General features: G+C 43.1%; 1 protein-coding gene across 2 annotated transcripts in view; it reads left to right on the top strand.

Moving 5' to 3' along the window:
- Window positions 1–15,791, top strand: part of PPP2R2C (protein phosphatase 2 regulatory subunit Bgamma) — a 577,160-nt gene that overhangs the window by 7,704 nt on the left and 553,665 nt on the right. The gene's annotated exons all lie outside the window — the stretch shown is intronic.

Below are 15,791 nucleotides of genomic sequence, written 5' to 3'. Positions count from 1 at the left end.
AGCAGAATCTACGGAGTGTGTGCCTCCTCCCTGCATCTGTGATTATGGTCGTGAGCTGTAGAGGGTGTGCTCTGATGACTCTTACAGTACAACTGAGGTCAACAGGAGTTTTTAGTGGGACTATAAATGCACCTCTAGGGCCTTGTAGGAGCCACAGAAAGAGTGCTGTTCATTGGTTTCACCGGTGCAGCTCTACATCTGAGAACTACTCCCCAGAATATATCCGGCTTTGCTGTCAATTTTGGCATCCACTACAGAAAAGGGTTTTTAGAACACAACGGTGTCAATACTGTGAGTCTTCTATGGCACAGCACACACCTTTGCTCAGCACAGTTGCATATTTTCATGTGACATTATCTCATTTGCATTACAATAATTTATAATTGTTTACTTAAATATAAAAAGGTGAAATGTAGTCACTTTTTTTTATTAATTATCTAACAAACTGTATATCTCAATATCTTAGACACATGTTACTGCATTTAGTCAATGTATTACAGAACACTTAAGATACTTACTTTAATATTTGTAGCCTTGAAAGCCAGAAAACACTCTGCCCAGAACTGCAGAAGCACCTCCTTAATGTCCATTAATATCACCCTTGTTCTCATCCATTGGTCTATTCGTACAGAATCTGGTGACACTGCTTTTCCGCTAATTAAGAGGACACCTGGTCTTCCCTTATCTCCCCTAGTTGAGATCCAACCCATGACTTAGTGACTGCGTTGGAGTCCCTGTATTCATGAATGTGATTCTTTCTATGGCTTTCTTTCTGGTATCTCAGATATAAGTTTAAAATCTGATAAACTGGTGGATGCAGCAAGGAGGAAAGTTAGTGGTGGGAATAGGTTCAGTTTTAAGGTTAAATGAAAGGTTTGCATCAAAGATAGGTTGCGGTTAAAGGTCAAATTTAGGGGCTAGCGACAAAGTTACAGTAAGGTTTAAGATTTTGTCTTCGGTCATATTAGTGTCAGAGTAACGGTAATCCTCTAGGTTATGGTCATGGTTTGGGATAGAGTAATGATTAGCGTCAAGATTATCAGTAGGATTATGGTTATGAACAAGGCTTGGGTAAGGCGGAGATTAGGTAAGCGTTAGGTTTTGGATCGAGACAAAAGGGTCGGATGTGGGTTAGATTTAAGGTTATAGTTTAATACTATTTCCAAAGAATATACTTTACAACAATGTACAAAAAGATTGTAAATGAAGGGAACAGTTTCATTTATGCACACAATTTTTATCCAAATTTTAATATCCAAATAGTTTCATTGAAATTCTAATTTCCGTGGAAGATACAGCAACAATTGATTTTTTCACTAAAATGCATTTAGTTGTAAAATATTTCTCAAAATTCTTACTCTGAAATGCATTTAGAGGAAATTAAACAGATCTCTTTTCTACATACAATTGAAAGTGACATTCCCACCTACTGAAATGAAATGGTATAACTGGACATCATGCTTCCAACATGTTGCTCTATAATTCCAAAAACTTGTGTGGCCACACCCAAAACAAAATATTAGAAAATTGAGAGACTACATGTACCATAATACCAAGCAGGAAATTAAATATGAAGATACCACAGCTGCCTAACCTCACTAGGGACATGCATCTAAACAAGCTTTGGCAAAGCCAATAGGTCTCACTAGTGATATCAAGAAGTAGGCCTATTGGCTTTTCCAATGTTTTTTTCCCAGATGGTCACCGTGTGCGAACATAGCACCATCTTGGAATGCTTTTGCTTAAGCCTTATGACACATCATTCCTGTATGGCTGATAAGAATGTGCACAGCAGACGACAACTTTGGAATACTTTTTAAGAAAGCTTAAGACAATGTTGTTCAAGATGGCCGACGTACAGTGCATGCAAACCATCTATCTTCCAATATGTTCTAAAGCTTTTTGAAAAACGATTCGAAAATGAATGCCCATGCTTACATTCACCTGAGCTGTGGCACATTCCTCTACTTTTACTTGATTTATGACATATAATGAATGATGACTTACCCACTGGCCAAGCACCAAATAGTCTTTCCTTTTGGGTCACCTCAGCGTGCTAAAAGTTAACACATGTATTGCACTTTTATAAGTTTCCAATGAGTTTGAAGGCAGGGGATTAAACAACAGCCTTAATAAAATCCCAAACACACAAAGGCATTGCTTTTTCATTTGGGCTTTGATTACTCAGCCCTGATCACACTTGTTTAGAGGTACCTCCACTGGCCTTGATGGATACCAAATGGGAGGCGTTGTGGGGCGGTTGCAGTGTGTCTGGGACTCCACATAGCTATCTGCTATTTGCCCTCGAGGTGCAAGGAATTTATTCAATTACATTGTCGGGATCTTTGTTTCAGTCTCTGAAATGTGGGGTGAAGAAATAGCAGTGAACATTTTATACACCGATGACAAAAGAATAGTTTCATATTGGGACCACATAGATTAACCCTTCACCACTGCAAGCATTGTTCGTGCGCCCTTTTGCTACCCCTTCCACAAACGGCCTCGTTCTTTTCTTTTAAGTTCATTGTAATGTGTTTGCAGAGTGAGTGAAACATTGTGCACCTGATATAACTATTCATTCATTGCCACATGAGCGAGTAAGGCCTCCTCGAACCTTGCATCAGAGCTGGTGGCAAAGGCTGCATCAAAGCTACTGTCTGGACAGAATGTGCCATTCCACGGCAGGGCGTTGCATTTTTAGATCTCCATTCACAGTCGAGGGTTGCTTTCCTGCTCATGGGGCTTTAGTGGTGAATAAATGGGCAGATGTGTGTGAAGGGGGAGATGCCTGTCATGCTGCAAAGTGTTGAACTATGACCTTTTGGTGACAGTTGCTGGGACACTTTTTAGAGAGACAGGGAACTATAATTCATGCATCAAACGGATCCGTAATTTGTGAATTATTTAGGATACATTTATTCTCTGCTTGTAGTAGAATAATATTCGTGCAAATTGCATTTTTTCAAGTCTAATACCCTCACGGAGGGTTCTAGAGTACAAGTATATCCATAAAAATATTTGAATGAACAGTCATGAAAATGGAATCCGACATGAGCGTTAGGTTACAGATACTTTCAAGTGGTGTAATGTAAATACATAAAATCCTATCACAGGGTGGCTCTGGTCTAAAGATTCACCAATTAAAAGCTAGTGGCGATTATTCTGTATGTGTCCAGGTCCATGTCAGTGAATGATTGACGTAAGGCGAGCACAGAAAGACCCTGTGATGCCAAACATTAGGTGACCCAGGAATGGTATGAGATCTGTCATTGATTTAAGCAAACCGCATTTTTGCTATTTTGCTTCTAGAACGTTCCATATACTGGAATAAAGTCCATTTCCTACAGTTTTGTTGTAACTTTACATCACCACTAAGTAGCACCTCCAGGCTTAAGTCTTATCTCACCTTACAGTAACACCAACCTTGTGTTCACTCCTTGTGTAAGTGGGGTCCATGTGTTAACCAGGCTGACGTTAAAACCATTTTAGAATGTCAGGATGTCATCTTTCTGTCAAGAAAGACATGCTTAAATAAGTGATGCTGAAAATTACCTTCAAAAGGTATTTGCTTGTTTTATTTTAGTTTGGTCGTATTTCCATACCGCGGACCTACCTCCGGAAGGAGCCAGAAAATTTACACGGAGTTTGCAATGTGGTCTGATTTTAGATACCGGAGGCGTACTCCCATAATTTAGGGCCATATGTATGAAAGTTTCAGTTATATGTTTCCAAATAGCGATTTAATGGAAATCGCTATTTGGAAATCACAAAATTATATGTATAAAGGTATGTATTCCCCTACTAGCGATTCCGTTAAATTCGCAATCGCAATTAGGACATTTCCTATAAAGAAATTGCACTGATGTGATTTCCAAATAGGAAATCGCAATTATGAAAAGTTGCATTTTGGATGCAGATTATTGATGTAAGAACCAGGAAGTTTAGAAATACAAGGTGTGACCACAACTCAGAAGCCTGGGATGGTGCTGGTAGGAAGGTGTGCTCCTGTGTGATTACTGGCAGTGTCATTTGCATTTGCCTACAACACCATGACCGAGGCTGATTGGGATAAGGACCTAGGCAGCAGAAAGAGGAAAATGACATTTTCTGATAAAGAGGTTCTCCACCTGGCTGAGGAATGTGTGCAACACACAGACCACTTATTTGGCAAACCATCTTTTTTTGTACCTGATGCCCAGATAAAAATATGAAACATCATCCTTGAAAAAGTCCACTGTTTTGGTGTCACCCAGAGGACCATACCAGAAATAAGTAAACGCTTATATGACCAAAGATGAACCCGTACAAAGGAGAAGGTGGACAGCAGGATGGCTGAGGCTCGTGGCACAGGTGGTGGGCACTTTAAACATCCTCCTCCCACTCCAATGGAATCCCTTATTGAGGTGACACTTGAACCTGAAAGTGTGTTTGGAGTGTCAGACACTGACACCTTCAATCCTGCGGGCTCCAGCCAAGGTGAACATTTTTCTAGACTAAATTTTTCCATAACATATTGTTTGTTAGTCCACAAGTACAACATATTAGCTACAAAAACTCCATTTAAATGTTTGCTCTAATTTGGCAATGCATTATGGGAGAGGTAGTACAACCAAGTAATATGGTTAAGTATGTGTCGATGAATAAATTACATATAGCAATATATAATCTTCATGTCAGAAACACATAAACATAACCATTTATTTACAATACCTATATACATACATTTTAATAGATCACACCCAGGAAGTGTCTGAAAACAATGAGCCTGATGAAGAAATTAACACACAAGTGTAAATTGGTGACAGCACAATTGCTACTCCTACACCCATAATTCAAACTCCAACTACCAGGGGAGCCAACGTGGCACCCCTACCAGACTTTGAGGAAGGTGACGAAGAGCAAACACAAGACAGGAACACAACTTCATGTGTGTGCTGGAAACAGGCAACATAGAGTCCAACAACATTCAGTCCCTAGTGATGATGTCTCTGAAGACATGTCAGACAGTTCACAATTGATTAATGGGCTTGAGAAATCAATTGTCACAGTACAGCGCCTGCAAGTCAAACAGATAAAAACAGTGAATAGGCATCTGCAAAGCATGTGGTGTTCAGTGCTGAAATTGCAGAGAGGTCAAGAGCTTTAAATAGCTGCCATGGAAAAGGAGCAACGTTGCAAAGCCACAGATGCCAGCAGCACATGGCATGCTATGACGTATTTACAAAATAAATTAAGCAATTGACTTTAGCCACCTCCGCCCTTGCCAAGGGAACTGTCAACATCCAAAATGGTATGGGGCACTGCTGCCAAGATGTTGCACGTGGTCTGGTCCAAGTGACCACAGCTCTGAAGAACATTCAGACACATAACCTGTCAGTCCTGAACATAATAGCACCTGAAAACGAAGACAGCTCTAGCCGCAGTGGCGTATCTGTGCCAGATGGATGCTCTACAAGGTGAACAAGCAGACACACATCTGGCACAGCTATAACCCCAACTTCACAGCCAAGTTCTGCTGAAAAGGTGACCAACACTAGAGGTCGTAAAAAGTAACTTTTGCATGTAGTCAGATGTATGTTACAAGATTGTTCTGTTTGTGTTCTCAACATTTGTTGCTTTGTTTAAACAATGACATCCCATAAGGATACAGTTGTTGATAAGCAATTACATAATATAATTACAACTTGAATCAAAGGTAATCTTTCAGTAATGGAAAAACATTACCATTATGTGTGTTGGCTATTTTTTTAGATGTGTTCATCATCCTTACTTTAAAAATAGTTGTCAGTGATCTCTGTGCATCGTACTCGACCCTCTGCTGCACGTGTCATGTCTTGCTGAATCTGTAGTGTTGGTAGTTCGTCATCTGAGTCTGATTCTGGCTCTATGTTGACGTTGTGAAGGCCCTTCCTGATGGCTATGTTGTGATAAAAAGCACAAGTAGCAATGATTTTGCAGCAGGTCTGTGGTCTGTAGAGTAGTGTCCGCCAGACTTATTTAGCCATCTGAATCATGATTTCAGCATTCCGGGCCACTGGGCATCCATGTGCTCTACAAGTATCATCATCATCATCCAAATGTCCCTTCAATCAGTGATCACGTTGTTTTATGTGCCCTGTTGCAGTGCCTTTCACTTCTGGTTCTTGGATTCAAGTATGGTGTCAGTATCCATAGGTGCAAGGCATGTGCACTGTCTACTTAAATTGTATGAGACGGAGAAACAATTACATTATTTCACAAACATGCTATAGAATACTGTATGAACTGAGCTCGTAATCCTCTAACCAAGTAAAAAAACATCCCTACATTCACCCTAGTGACAGACGGGTATTTCTTCCATTGTGGCGGAACATAAAGGAGTCATGTGTGCTGCCTAGTAATCTGGATACAAGGTTAGTTATGATGCACGAGGCACCACACACTCCCTAAACATTGAGTGAATGGGTGTTTTTCCTGTTTGTATAAATGAATTAATTTTCAGAGGGGGGACATATGGCAATATGTGTAACATCAACACAACCAATAATGTTTGGAAACTATGCTACCCTATACAACATTAGTGTAGTGTGTTGTAAATCTTAGGGAGTGGTTGAGAAAAAAAGAAATTGGTACACTTTAACAATCATGATGTAAAAAAAAACTATGGAAAAACCTAGAAAATGCACTGTGTGACACTTCCCCTGCTACTGCTGTAACTCCCTGGTAACTGGCTGAAGATAAAATGTGTTAACGATATAATACCTGCACATGTGGTGAAATTGCATTGCTTCTGGCTGCTGGGGCTGCAGCTGAAGATGTTCCTCAGCAAATAAATACAAAAATACCTCACCACTCAGTCTATACCTCTCATTAATCTTCTCCTCAGACTGTTCAAACAGGGTGACCCTTACCCTAAATGTCATCTCTAGTCTCCTCCTCGGCCTACATGCCAAAATACTCATCTTCCTCTGCAAGACATACAGAGCCACCATTGTGAAAGAGGCAGATGCATTTTAAGTGACTTTTTATAGTTTACATCAGTTACCACCTGAAATACATTGATGGTATTTGCATTTCCTAAATGGCCATTTTGCGACTAATCACAATTAGGAAATCCTTTGTAAGGTGTTAAAGATTCGCTATTTGGTAAAACCAATTCGCGATTTCTAATTTATAAATGCAAAAAAATTTGATTTCTACATGATGGAAATCGCAAATTGTGCCATCGAAAATGCCTTTCGTACAAACGAACACACGATTTTGCATTTCCAAACTGCCTGGAATAGTGATTTGCAAAATTAGGAAATGCAAAACGGCTTTGTACATATGGCCCTTAAACCCTTAAAAGTATTCATTTTAAAATGTCAAAGTATTCTTTTATAAATAATAATCTGTAGGGGTCCGGGTACAATTGTTTGCATGAAATGTAACCTATGTTGTTGAGTTAGGCGTGCTTAGGGCCTAAAGCTGTGAGTAAAGTAAGCCTTGTCCTAAGACAGGAGGTGTGAGAGATGGAGAGTGGGGGGGGGGAGGGGTGGAGGACGCAGAGGAGAATATCTTTACAATGAGCCATATTGTTTTCGAACTATACAACATACCTGATATTTCAGAATACGGATTTCTAAGATAGTCGACCTGTCCAGTTGTCCTTTCCAAGTTGATTTAAACCAGAAAGTATAAGGGTGTAGTACATGCAGGATAGCCTGCACAACAGACAGAGTAGATTGTCGAACAGGATGGGCCAAACTTTCTCTACTTTCTATTGGCCCGTGAATCCCAATATTTGTGGTAACTTCTGTTACATCATAGACCGTAATTACATGTACCATGGTAATTAATGTCCATATTACAGTTATTCCTTGAAGAATTTCTACATGTAAACTCTGTAGAAATTTACTTGATATTAATGTGTAGTAATTTAAAAAACACACATAATTCGGTGAGTTGAGCATCGATTTCCTCATATCAGTCTCCATTTTTTTAGAGAAAACTAAGAATAGGAGGTATTTACCGCGCTTGGTGGCTACCTCATCCTGCAATGTCAGTATTTATTGTGTGTGGAACATATTTCTACTGATTTTGGCCCACTCATAACCTGGACCTTAGTGCCGCGTTGTTCATCTTCGAAGCGCAGAGGTGCAGTTCATACCGTATAAGGCAGTTTACAAGTGCCTCCTAGCTTGAGCAAACCACCTTGCCGATACTACCAATTCCACGTTTGAAGTTAGGTTTTTGAGGGGCATACTCAGTGGTGGTCTAACTCTGAAAGACTGGCCCGGCTAAAATAAACACGATGGACTTCAATATGTCACTCCAATGAATATAGAAACAAGCATTGGCATAGCCAATAGGTCTCGCCTTTGGGACCTCATAAGTGTTTAGCCAGAGCCATTGGCTTTGTCAATGTCTTTAAGCTATGTTGTAGAGCAGTGGCAGCATGTTGAAAAGTTATAATAAAAGAGTGTTATAAGTATTTTTCTACCTTATATATAACGAAGAAGGCATTATGTACAACTGAACGACCCAATTAAAAAGAGAATTAACATACAAAATGTATTTTCTTTTTGTCCTTGCAATTTTTTCTCCCTGTTCTAATGCTTGTTTGTGATTGCATTTTTTGGCAGGGGGGGGAGACATAAACAACAGGACAGTGGAGGTTGAGAAATAGTACCTGAATTGCAACGGACACTAGAGGAGAGTCAACAGATACCAAATTCCGAATATAGCCCCCAAAAAGCACGCCTTTCCCCCCCCCCATATGCCCTGGTGCAGCATGAACCACCAGCGACCCATTGCCCACCTAAAACGTAAAGGCAGTCAGATATACACTAATATTATAAATGGCCAAAAATTCCACTCTCCGAAAAGTATCTTCAGTGTAGCACAAATCAAACTAGGCATGAACCTATCTCCTCCTAACCTTCTGTGGCTATAGCATCCACCACAGGCAAACTGCAACCCAGAGAAACATACCAAACGGGTCAGTGGCCTGATTACGCATCTAGTGACACAGCTAGCAACAATGGCCCTGCAAAGTTATGGACCCCACACAAGATGTACATTTCTTTACTTTGGATTACGGTTAAATTACATTTCTCATGCCCTCTAGCTGGTGGAGATAAATCTGGAGCGACTTAATCACTCTTGAAGTTTTTTGCATCTGCCTAATATTCAGACTTATTTTGGCTTCAATACGCTTAATTGTACAATGCTTTGTATAGTTGGACCGGCCAGTTCGGTATGCATGTAAGTAAGGTTTAGATTACTCAAGTAAAAACTAACTATAAGTATTAAACCATGAATTAACCCTTAGGTTAGCACAAACATACACCCAGTTGTGTTGCAATTCACAGACTCCCTCAACAGAACAACTCCACCCATGTATAAACGAGCTGTTCCCCTCAAAGTTGACTGATGATGCAGTATAATTCTTGCCGACAGATTCCATTTTTACTGATGATTGAAACAAATACATCAAAGAAGTGCAAAGAAAAAATGGCCCCCGGTCTGAATCAACTCTGTCCTGTTGTACCTAATGCCCACCAGTTCAGCCGAACATGAGCCCTCACTATACAAACTAAACACATCCCCAGAACAGGCTGAGTCTGATGCCTCGAACAAACCGTCAGGAACATGCATGACACAAGGCCTCATAGTCCACCCTGACAGCTCCACAGGCCTCGGCGTTGTCCCCTCAGTAGTAGGCGCTGCCAGACATGAATCTATCCCCTGCCTTCGCTGTGCCGAAGGGCCTCGGTGACCCCCCTCCGCCCCTCCAGTCTATCTACAGAGACCCTGCCATGTCCTACCAGTGGCTAAGCCCCACAGCCCTGTGTGTGATGCCACTCTACAGCTCAACATTGCTCCAGCTTGAAGCTATCCACCCCCAGACTGACAAGCGCAGGTTCTCAGCGCCTAGATACCCTCACAGGGGCTTAGCTATGCTTTAAAAGTCCAGTAGGAGGAGGCAACTCCTACTAGCAGCTAGTCTGTACAGAAGTCAAGTGCTGCCATACCCCTCAGTGTCTGTGACCCCATGCCCACCTCACACCCCATGGGAGCCAGTTAGTGAACAGTGGCCCCATCCCTCTCACATCCCCTCTATACCGTCACCCTTCACTCAATGACCCCAATCCATCCGTCTGTGACAGGTAACCCCCTTGACAGCCCTCTGTGACAGAGACCCCCATGCACTGGTGACAGGTGACCCCGTGACACCCCATGTGCGCCTCTTAGCAGGGTCTGTGATACCCTCACCCAGTGACCCCATGCCTCGTTAATGACATGTGATGCCCTTTTAACCCCCACACACCTCTGTGCCTATGACAGTGACTCCATTACCGATGACAGGTGACCCCTAGATACCCCATGTGTGCCCGCACCATAACCCCTCACTGGGTCTGTGATACCCTCACCCAGTGACCCCACGCCTTGTTAACAACATCTGATGCACCAGTATCCCCCACACCCCTCTGTGCCCATGACAGTGACCCCATGACTGGTGACAGGTGACCCCTTGACACCCCATGTGTGCCTCGCACCAGGGTCTGTGATACCCTAACCCAGTGACTCCATGCCTTGTTAATGACATGTGATGTCCCGGTAACCCCCACACACCTCTGTGCCCATGACAGTGACCCCATGACTGATGACAGGTGACCCCTAGACACCCCATGTGTGCCCCGCACAATAACCCCTCACTGGGTCTGTGATACACTCACCCAGTGACCTCACACCTTGTTAACGACATCTGATGCATCAGTACCCCCCACACCCCTCTGTGACAGTGACCCCATGACTGGTGACAGGTGACCCCTTGACACCCCATGTGTGCCTCGCACCAGGGTCTGTGATACCCTCACCCAGTGACACCAAGCCCTGTTAATGACATGTGATGCCCTAGTACCCCCCACACCCCTCTGTACCCATGACAGTGATCCCATGACTGGTGACCGGTAACCCCCTGACACCCCATGTGTGCCTCTCACCATAATCCATTATCGGGTCAGTGGCACCCTCACAAAGTGACTCCAGGCCCCGTTGATGAAATGAGATGCCCTCTGTACCCCTCACTCTGATAGATAGGTGACCTGGCACCCTGTGTACTCATCACTGTGAGCCCTCGCCCCACTCTCTGCCCGTCACCGCAACCCTTCACTCACTCGATGACTCCCGCCTGGCCCCGTCAACCCTCCCGGTCTCGCAGCCCTCGGTGCCCGCTCCCCATCCGGGACCTCCCCCTCACCCACCTCTCGCCTGCACCACCATCTTCAGCCTGTCCCGAGGGTCTGTGCCTGCACGGAGGAGCCGCTCCCACGATCACGTAACCCTGAGGTGCAGACAGAGAACACGAAACGCTGCCTGTCATCCCCGTGTCTATCCCCACAGGGGCGGCCATCTTGGAGTCAGTCAGTCAGGCAGTGACAGCCTAGACATGGTCGGCTGTGCACAAAACCGGGTACAGGGATTCCCCGCACTCTGTTGTTATCCTAGCGAGGGAGGCTCAATGAAATAGGGTGCGGTGGCTCCCAAATCTACTATCGGTCCTAGCTGTGAAGGCGCACTATCCCGCTCACCACCGTCCCAGTTTTATGTAGCGCTCACTCGACCCCAAGCAGGCATTGCAGTGCTTTACATGAGCAGCAGTTGTATTACACAAGCATTCGCAATGCAATAGGACTCGCATTTACGCGAGACCTATTGCATTGCAAACAGTACTGCGGGCGGGCGAGAAGGCATGAACAACGGAGTGTGGCGGGGGCAGGGGGCGCGAGAAGGCACAGACTAGAAGTAAAGGGGACAGGAGCCGTGGAAGGATACAAATGACAACATGGCCGTCATAAGGAGGGACTAACAAGCCTAAAACCAATCGGAAGGCAGCATTTAGGACTGACAAAGATGGGCGGAGAGTGGGCGGAGCTTTTACGTCACTTCCACTCTGAATACTGAATGCCTCACAAAGCGAGCAACGCATGCGTGCTGCCTCTATAGGCTCGACCTAAAAAGACCAATGATGAACAGCTTTTTGTTTTTTAAATTGGAAGTATTTTCTTTTGTGCTTATGGCAACCCCACCAAGGTTAAATTATATTATTGGAAACCAACATAGGTATGGTCAAAAATACTTTAAAAGTAGCATTAGTCGAGGTGAAGACCATCAGGTTTTTCATACTGTTTTAGTTTGATAAAGTATTAACAAGCTCAGCCAAAGTAAACTGAGGGAGAGATTGTAAAATGGCGCTGAGGTTCATACAGTAAAATTACGTCTTCATGACAGATAGTTTTGAGGATAGTTAATCTCAACCCCATTGATATTTTGAGAGATGCGTATTGCTTGAACTGTTTTGTTTCAAAATAGTACAGGCAGAAAGGCCTCTGTGTTATAGGAACAAATGACAATTTAAAGGGGAAGATGAAGGGGCAAATACTTACAGAAAGCTGTCTGTGGTATAGGAAGGAGTGATTTGTAACACCCTTGATCTGAATAAATGTAAAAAATATATATTTAATAAATTTTACTGCCTGAAGCATGAGAAAATCATTTTAAAAAAACCCTGGCTCAATCGAATTATTCTTGAAACACAAATTCTGCTTAAAGTGTGAATACAGAAGGAAGACGAGGAGATATTACTGTTAACTCTGATGGCACTTGAGGACACTCAATTTTTGAGGAATTGAGACTTGTTTCTATGGAACACTGCTGATTTATTGACTTGCCCTAGAAGACAAAACTGCAAATAAAGGCATGGGGTCATAATCAAGGACAGAAAGATAGAGTTGGCCGCTGGAAACAAATGAGCTTGTTTCAGTTTTATCCACTGTTACTTTCAGAGTTTGGTACTAAGATGGCCCCCACATTAAGGCCAGATGCTAAACAACAGCAGCCATGATAATGCTGGCTACTGATGAGGTGTCACAAATTGGTGTAAAAAATAAAACCCACCTCGGTACGATACATTCTGCCAACTAAAACAAAGTTACCCTCTACAGGAAATGAAAGAAGACAGTTTACCAATAGGCCACCAACCACTATAAAGAAGCCCAGTCAAACCCACCTTTATGTTCTTCAGAAAATACATTAATACCTGAAATTTGGTTATTGGTTGAATAGGATGTGAACCCCGTTGACGCAACAGCCACAATTCCTTTCAGGGTGAACCTCAAAAGTCATCAAATTAACCAGTGCTTCACCTTCTGGTAACTTGGCACAAAAGTAGTCAGGCATAACTTAGAGGCAATGTGTAAATGATTTATACAGCACATAAACAGTAATAAAGTGAAAACACAACAGAAGAAAAATCGCAGACCAATTTAGAAAATGTAGTACATTTTAATAAATGATTTGACATTAACACAACACAAATCCAATCAATAGAACAGGAGTTATGCATTTTTAAAGTTGAAGCTAAAAACTAGCACCTAAAAGATCAAAGCGTCAACTGCGGATATCTAGTAGCGGGAGATCGGGTCAAAGTCGCAAAGTATGGCCGACTGCGATGGAGCGCAAGTTGCACACAAACAGTGGATTTGGCCCGGTCACTGCTTACCATTGGACTTAGAAGAAATTTTGACAAAAAGTCTCTGAGAAGGTAGAAATTCAGGCAGGCAAGACTGCAGACGGTGTCCGAAGAGGAGGCATTGTCGTCGGGGAGCTGCAGGATGTAGTTGCTGTGAAGATTTCTTCATTTGGACAGAGTCTCTTTTTTGGAAGTAAAAAAAACTCTAGTGGGATGAGACTGGAGGCTGTAGCCGACAAGAGTTCCATGCGACGGGATACCCCTTTGGCGAAGGAATACTGAATAGGATTTGCTGAAGCAGAAAAGAAAGTAGTGGAACCTGCTGCAAAGTCAGGACAACAGGTGATGAACTTTAGGTGCACAGATGAGCAGGGTAGTCCCAGTCTCTCCTCGGTTCTCAGAGCAGTTTGTAGCCATAATGTTCTAAGTCCCAGGTTTGGGCTTTTGGCTATCTGGGCACCTTCAGTACCACCACCAAGGGTCTAGGACTGGAGGGGCACCACTTGAAGGGTTAGGACTCACTAAGGCTTGGTCCAGGTGCAGGTTCAAGATGGTTGGAACCTTTTCTGTCTCTGTGGCTCTGATCAGAAGGCCAGCCAACTAGCCCTAAGAGTTGCACTGGTACTCTTGGGTTCAAGCAGTGGAACAGGGCTCAAGCAGCTGGGCAGGCTTGAGGCAGCTAAGCAGTCCTTCCAGGTGCAGCAAAACAGTCTTGTGGAGTACACGGCAAGCCGCAGCAGCAGGCAGTCCTCTGAGAGGCCTTTTGCAGGTCCAGACAGTGAACTGAAGAGTAGGTCTGAGAGTCCTATTTTTATGCCTGGTGCCTTCTTTGAAGGAGGAGAAGTTTCTAGAGAATTTCCTATGAAATGCTTGAGCGTTTCTGCTTCCTATGCCCTGGCTCCAACCTGTCTGCATGAACAATGCAGGGGTGACCAATCCTTTGTGTGTGTACAGAGCACAGCCTATTCAATTTCAAATGTGGCTGTCCAGCTCCGCCCCATCCTCACAGTTGATGGACCATCAAGGCACACCTAATCCCACCATTGTGTGGCTGTCTGGGGGAATAAACAAAGTCCAACTCCCAACTGCACCCAGTGATGTGACCAAGGAATAAGCTGCAGGCACCAAATAGGGCAGGAAAATGCCAACTTTGTAAAAGTGTCCTTTTCAAAATAGTAACTTAAAATCCAACTTTACCATTAAAGTTCCCAATCAAAAGGTAGCACTTAAGGCAACCCAATGTTATCCAATGGGAGAGGTAGGCCTTACAGCAGTGAAAAATGAGTTTAGGAGTTTTTCACCACCAAGGTATGTAAAACGTAACAGTACATGTCCAACCTTTTAATTAGAATGCACTCTGCCCTATGGGCTACCTAGGGCCTACTGTAGAGGTGATCTATATGCAATATAAGGGGATCGTAAGGCTTTGAAGGGGGTTATAATGCCAAGTTGAATTTTCATTTAAAACTATTTTCAAGCTGCAGTGACAGGCATATGACACATTGTAAGGTGGCATAATAGGTGCTGCAGGCCAACAAGTAGAATTTACAGGCTCTAGGTATATAGTATACCACTCTATACAGGATTTTTAATTACATTAAATAATCCAATCAGATGTAAGTCAATTTTAACATGGTTAGGTGAGAGGGTACAAGCACTTTAGCACTGGTTAGCAGTAGTAAAGTGGACAAAGTCCTAGAACCAATAAAACCGAATGTCAGCAAAATGTGGAGGGTGAAGGAAAAAGGTTTGGGAGAAGGCCACCCTAAAGTCTAACAATATATTATGAAAAACTGGCCAAGCAGAAGCCTTCATTTAAAGAACCATCAGTTTGTAATGTGAATAGTACATGTTCTGTACATATCACAACACAAACAAAATCATACCCAATAAGTTCGTTATGGGTCTGTTTTTCTTTTCTGGGAAATCAGCAGAGCTTCAGTTTCCACCAGGTTTGAGAGCTCAGTCAACTAGATTGTTTTTAGGTGCTGGCTTTATTGATGGGCACACATTGATCTGGCAGGTTGTGCTGGAGTGGCACAAGGTTGGCATTTGTGAGAGCCAGCAGAGCCCAACCATGCAAGTCTTGAACAACACGGTCCCAATGATGCAGTGATTGTAGTAAGTGCTCAACAACCTCAGGGTGGCAGATTTCCAAGTGCAGGATTGCCTGAAGTGAGGTTCATTCATTCTAAACACCATGCATGAGGCTGTTGTGGCACTGGAGAAAACACTGACCCTTTCTCATGTAGTAAAGTCAGAGAATTAAAGTACAACCCAGAATACGGATCTTTTT

This window comes from Triturus cristatus, chromosome 2_2 (assembly GCF_964204655.1).
Source record: "Triturus cristatus chromosome 2_2, aTriCri1.1, whole genome shotgun sequence".
Lineage (NCBI taxonomy): Eukaryota > Metazoa > Chordata > Amphibia > Caudata > Salamandridae > Triturus > Triturus cristatus.
The sequence above is the reverse complement of the archived record's forward strand: the minus strand, read 5'-3'. Positions and strand labels throughout refer to the sequence as shown.